A 6,054-nucleotide genomic window follows, 5' to 3' on the forward strand; every position below is an offset into this window, starting at 1 on the left:
GCGGGGATTCGTCCCTGGCTTTAAGCTGCTTAATATTCCTCTGGGAGCTATCGGCCGCGCTAGGGAAGGGAGGCAGGCAGGGGGGGCAGCGCCGCAGGGCGCTTCAGCTTCTCTGAGGAGAGGGGGCACGGCAGGGCGCGAAGGACGGCGGCGTTCGGTTTGGCTTCACCAAGGGGCCCCGTGCGGCCCTGCTCGGTAGCATCAGGCGTCCTTGCAGAGCCCTCCGGGGTGAAGAGAAACGGAGCGTGACTCCCGCACTCGGAGCAGGCACGGAGCAGTCTTAAAAGGGAGGAGGGCAGGGCGGCAGCGGCGCGGTGCGCGGAGTGGCCTCGGCTGCAGCTCGGGGTGCCCCGTCCTTCTTCCACAGTGCTCCTGGAGCTCCCCGAGCCCCTCCGCTCCTCTGCATCCTCATCTCATGGATGCAGCATGCGCCTGCCAAGCTGCTCACACCTGCAAAAGCAGAAATGTCACGTATGGGGTATTGAGGGTGAGCAAGGAAGATACCAAGGAGCTCTGATGGTAGCTGAGCCAGGATTTCCTACGTCCAACTTTAGACATAAATGATTGCGTTGTCCCTAAGTTCCATGGATCTACACTGGAGTAAAATGCTGTAACAAAAATAAGTATTAATTTTGAAAGCTACTGTTAGTCCATACTGTTAAAACTATCCACTGCAGATGCTAACCAAACAGGCACAGCTGCCTCATTCGGGCAGTTCGCTCCCTTAAACAAAAAGTCAATGAACATTCACTTCCCCTTTTGAAATTACTGTGAAGGGGCAGTAATTTGATTTAAATGTATCTTTACTAACACCACCTGTGCTTACAGCTTAAATAGAAAATACTCTGTGTGTGTCTCATCCCGAGTGGTGGGTTACCATGGGTGGGAGAGGGGTGAATCTTTTGAATTCCCTGAGAGCCTGAGTGCAGGTGGAGCAGCAGCACCCCGAGTCTCTTGAAATAGTCTCAAGTTAGAAAATTTGACCTCGATTTCACAGTCTGTGTTTACTAACCATCAGAACGCAGTAGTTCAACACTCCCCAAAGCCTAGGGTGAGTAAGATTACTATTTCTGAGCAGTTACAACGGGACAGTTAACTTCCTTGGTATTGGGTGCAGGTTATTTACCTTGATGAAGTTCAGGCAACTGCTGTTGGAAACAAGGGCCATTATTTTCCTGCCATCCCGGATCAGCTGGACTCTGACACATCGCTGGATGGCAGAGTTGGACTGCTTTACTCCCCGGGGTGTCTTTGATGGAGGAGCAAACCAGACACCGAGCAGCAGTTTCTTCACATGGCACAGACCCGTGGTTGGTCCTGCCAGCACCCCGGTACAGATGTGGCCCTGTCCCCGGTGCTCCGGACTCTGCAGAGCTGTGCTTGCAAAGGTGGCTACACGACCCTGCTGTCATGGGGGTCCCTCTTCTCCCTGGCTAGGTGTTTTTGCAGTGAAATATCCCAAATTAGTAACTCTGCTGGGAGCAGCCGCCCAGTAGGACTGCTGGCAGCTGGGTGGAAACAGTTTATTGTCGTCGAAGAATGCCAGCACTGTTACATAAGCACTTCTAAAATTAAATGTTTTGGTTAGTGAAGCAGATAAATCCACCCAAAATCCCAGAATTTATCTTAAAACTCCCAGTATAATCTGATCTCCAGCACGCCCTGTGAAATCTGGTTTCTGACATCCCACAGAGCTGTAAAATGAAAGCTTCAATGGGAGGGCATCAGGCACCGACCTCCCTGCAGTTGCTCTTGGGCTCCCCACTGCTCTTGCCCCACATCCCCGCCACCCCACAGGCAGCAGCTCTGCTCCCCTGGCTCACCGGCCGCCGTGCCCTGCACTGGCCGGGCAACTACAGCTCCCGTTGTCCCTGCTGCCATTTTGGGCCCGCTTGGCCACGACGCTCCTGGCTGCCCACAGCTGCCTCAGTGCAGCCCCGTCTGCTGCTGTAAAATGCTTTCAAGTGTTCAGGTGCTTCACAAAACACCGATGGGTGTAAAACAAATCAGACCTTCTGGCTACCCCTGTTGCTTTTTCCAGGAGAGTGGAGATACACAAGTGTTGGGACCTCCTTCCACAGTGGTATATCTACGGTGTAATGCAAACTGAGCTTTTCTGTGTGTTTTTTTGTGTGTTCTGCCCCCCTAACCCTCAAAGGTAGACCGAGAATCAGGAGCTTCATTTTTGACCCCCTCTCCCTCCAGACCAGGTGCAGTATGACCTGGAGTCTGGAGATTTCTCTGGATAGGATGGGATCCTTTGGGGTTGCTGGGAAGGGTGCAAGGAATAGAAGGGAGGCAGGAAGGAGAGTTGTAACAGGATTTATTTTTTCCTCATCCCAGCCGGTGTGGTGGAGATGAAGGCTGAAATGCCAGCAAGCCAACTAGTTGCCCAGAAAGAGGATTTTGTTGGAACTGAGACAAGCTTTTTCTATACTTTAAGGCCAATTTTCTGTCCATGCTTCTGTTGCATTGTGAATATATCTGAAACAGAGGGACAATGCATGTCTCAAAGTAAAAATTAGTAATGATATATTAGGTGCTAGTACCTTACACAGTGGCTGAAGCTCATACTTTGTTTGAGACATGTTATTTTAGAAAGCTGCTCAGTTCATGGTGACCTGATCCATCATCTGAAGGTAACTATAAACTGTGTTGAAAATGATTGTGCTGTTGTCTGCCTGAGGAGATGCTAGCCAAAGAGATAAGTTATCCGTGTTTAAAATTACGTTTGCAGTCTCATTCATTGCATGCAGACTCAGTGTGTGTATAATCATCACAGCAGCATCAGGCAGAACAGCTGTCATCTCAGGGTCTCCATTAGTGTTTCTGTAATCATTCTGTTTGACAGGAGGTTTGCTGGGCTGTGGTGACACATCTGGGGATGTGGGGTGCCAGCAATACTGACTGGCTAACCTATCAGTCTATGATTGTTTGCTTCACAAACCTCACAAAACTGCAAAACCTTACACTGAATATAATGCCAGCTGCTTGCTTAACTACCTTTTCTGTGCAGCAGATCCAAAAAAAAGATCAGTGTTTAAAGTACAGTATGATCTCCTGCTGTGCCTCCTCCCTGGTGGTGGACATGTCTGGACTGCTATGATACTAAGTAAAAACAACTAAATGGGAGCTGCTTTATCGTCAGAAGACAAGTTCAGAGGGCAAAAAAAGAGATGATAAACAGCAGCTTAATCCTCTTACTTGGAATATTGTCCCCTTTTAGCCCACCATAGCCCATCTTACAGGATGCAAAGGCGGCTGTTGTCTTCCCACTGACTTTGTCCTGTAGGAGGTTCATCATATGCCTATGTGGAGTTGAATGTGACCTCATGTGTTACATAAAACAGTGTGTGGGCTTTGTCCATGATCCTCTGCTCACCCTTTGTCCGCTGTGTAAGTATGTAGCTGAATCATGCGGCCAAGCAAGCGTTGTTTGGTTGACTTCAATGTAAAACAGGCGAATGTACAACAGTGATTCATCAACAGAATCACAAGAGCTCATCTAATCATTCCCTTGTCAGGGCTACTGCATGCAAAGCTGCATTCAAGTTTTCTTTTTAAACTCAGTAATGCAGATATGTTGGTTTTGTCATCATTCTTCACCAGAATGAAATAATGCTTAGGATTACTTCTTTGATTTCAGTGGATCTAATTTCTTTTTAGATACCAAGTGAGTCTGTTTATGCTTGAACCTCATAAAAAAGCAAAATTTTTAAGAACTGTATCACATGTTTAATGTTGTTGTTATTAAGTGTCAAGATGTAAGGGAAGACTTTGCTTCATGCTCTTTGTGTGTACCATTATTTCAGATAATGATAGCTGATTAGTGAATTGCTACCAAACCCCGTATCATTAGTGTACGGTGAGAAAGTCAGTATATTTTCACTCATTTATACTGGTTTAACCTATGTTGACAGTTTGGCATTACATGTTTTCTTGGGTCTGCAAAAACCTTTGTTTCTGAGCAAATTGACTGTAATTTTCCCCTCTTTTTGTGAAACAGCAGTCTGAGAAGGCAGGTTGGTTCGCTTTACAAATTGGTAGCACCGTGGAAACACACAGGCTGGAAGTACAATTAAAGATAGATTCTGTTGTCACAGAATGGACAGCAGGACATTATCTTGTGTTCAGCCTGTACTGACTTCAGCTGTGGCCTGCCACATGTTGTTTATATTACTTTCTCTGCCCTCAAAGGACAAGTTATTTGTTAATTTGTGCCATACTGGTTTGTATTTCAGTGGTTTTATTTCTTAGATTTTGCTCCCATGCTGATGAAGAAAATAGAGCATAGAAAATAGCAGCATGTGAATAAAATCTCAGGGCACCATCAGAAAGCTTCTTTGTGCCTTTTTCTCCCCACTTATTTTGGAGAGACTGTGAGTCAGGAGTACTGAAACATTTAACTGGCCAGTGACATTAGTTTCTTCACAGTTTTAGAAGAGTGTGTGACACTTCTGCCTCTTCCTAGGGCTGCATAAAATTTTCAGCTGAGCCATGTCTCTGTACTGGTGTAATTATTCTAAGTTTAGCCTCATACATTTCTGGTGCTTCACAGAAAACTTAGAGATTATTTTCAGCTGGTACTTGTTTATCACTACATTCCCTTATCTCATCTTGCAAGCTGGGATTCTCACATAAGTATCTGGATTCCTTCTTAAATTGGATAGAAGCAGTAATACTGAGGACAAGCCATTGAGACATTTTTAAGATTAGTAAATACTCTCTGTGTCACTGAAAGAAATTGAGTTAAGATGGTAAATCCTTTTTAATAGTTATGATGCTAAAGCCTCTATCTTTGCCTTATATCTGGAATGCAATAGACTGGAGCTCTTAATCAGGAAAGAAGGGCTTACTGTGTGATCACATTAGCAGGTAGCTGATGTCAGCTGCCGAGCAAGAAAGCAGTGGGTGTGTGGGGGCTATTTCTGTACATAGATAGGTGTACAGCAGCAGATTGTGACTATGTCCTGTCTGATATTTAAGTGTAGAGGGATGCACTGTGTCTAAATGTCAGCCAAGTGCTGGTCCAAGCTTCCTTTCAAGAGTGAGCTGCCCATGCTGAATGTGGGTACCAGGAACCCATTTATGCTTGTGCCCCAGAGTTCCCTCCAGGCTGGTCACAGATCCACGTCTGTGTTCACAAGGGTGGCCAGACTGCACATGAGCACGCTGCAAATCCCTTGTTAACCTGGTCCACCAGTGAGTATCCTGATTTCAGCTTTCCTGGTGCCCTGCAGACACTTTAGTGCAAAGCTCAGTTAGCGAGCAATGTGCAGAGAGTGCACGTGGGTCATAGGTTTGAGGAGTCAGCCCATGTGCCTTGCCCTCTTTTTGGCATCATGAGCACAGCTGATGAGTATTCTGAGAAGGCTGATGAGGGCAGAGGGTCTGCAGAAGAGGTGCCAGTGCCTGCGACTCACATATCTTTTGAGAATGACCCATCCTAGAACCAACCTGCTGTATTCACAGCATGTATGCACCTTGTTGTTTCAGCCTGACAGTCCAGAAAGAGAGGCACTGTAATTCTGTGGGTATGTAATAACCATGGTCTGGTTAGAGTTATCCATGAGTATACAAACAACTGAGGCAGAAAGCTGGACACTCACAAACTGAATTAGTGCTGAAGAAAGGAAACCACTTCCAAATATTTGATTTCTAAGCCTGCTGTGTCTGCTTTCACATCTGTAAAAGGGGGATAATACTATTACTCAGAAGGTATTGTGAGACTTAATAAATGTAATTCTTTCTCTGGTTATCATACAGAAAAAGAAATTCCAGAGCTGTTTGGAAACAGCACCTCAACCTTTCTTTAAGGCTAGGGTTGAGTACAGATGAGAAGTGCTCTTCAGTGTGATTTTAGAGCTTGGAGAGACCATCTGATTTTATTTCTTTTTTTCCTTAGCACATAGCTCACATCCTGGCATAATTTCCCCAGAACGTGTAATCCTTAATTAACAGGGAAGCTGGAATGTGCCAGCGGTAGGTGTCTGCTGACAGAATAAATCTGAGCACACAAAGAATTTCTCCCGTAGGTACAGATGCAGTGATGGA

Source organism: Athene cunicularia, assembly GCF_003259725.1.
Source record: "Athene cunicularia isolate RWA chromosome Z unlocalized genomic scaffold, athCun1 chrZ_part3, whole genome shotgun sequence".
Taxonomy (NCBI): domain Eukaryota; kingdom Metazoa; phylum Chordata; class Aves; order Strigiformes; family Strigidae; genus Athene; species Athene cunicularia.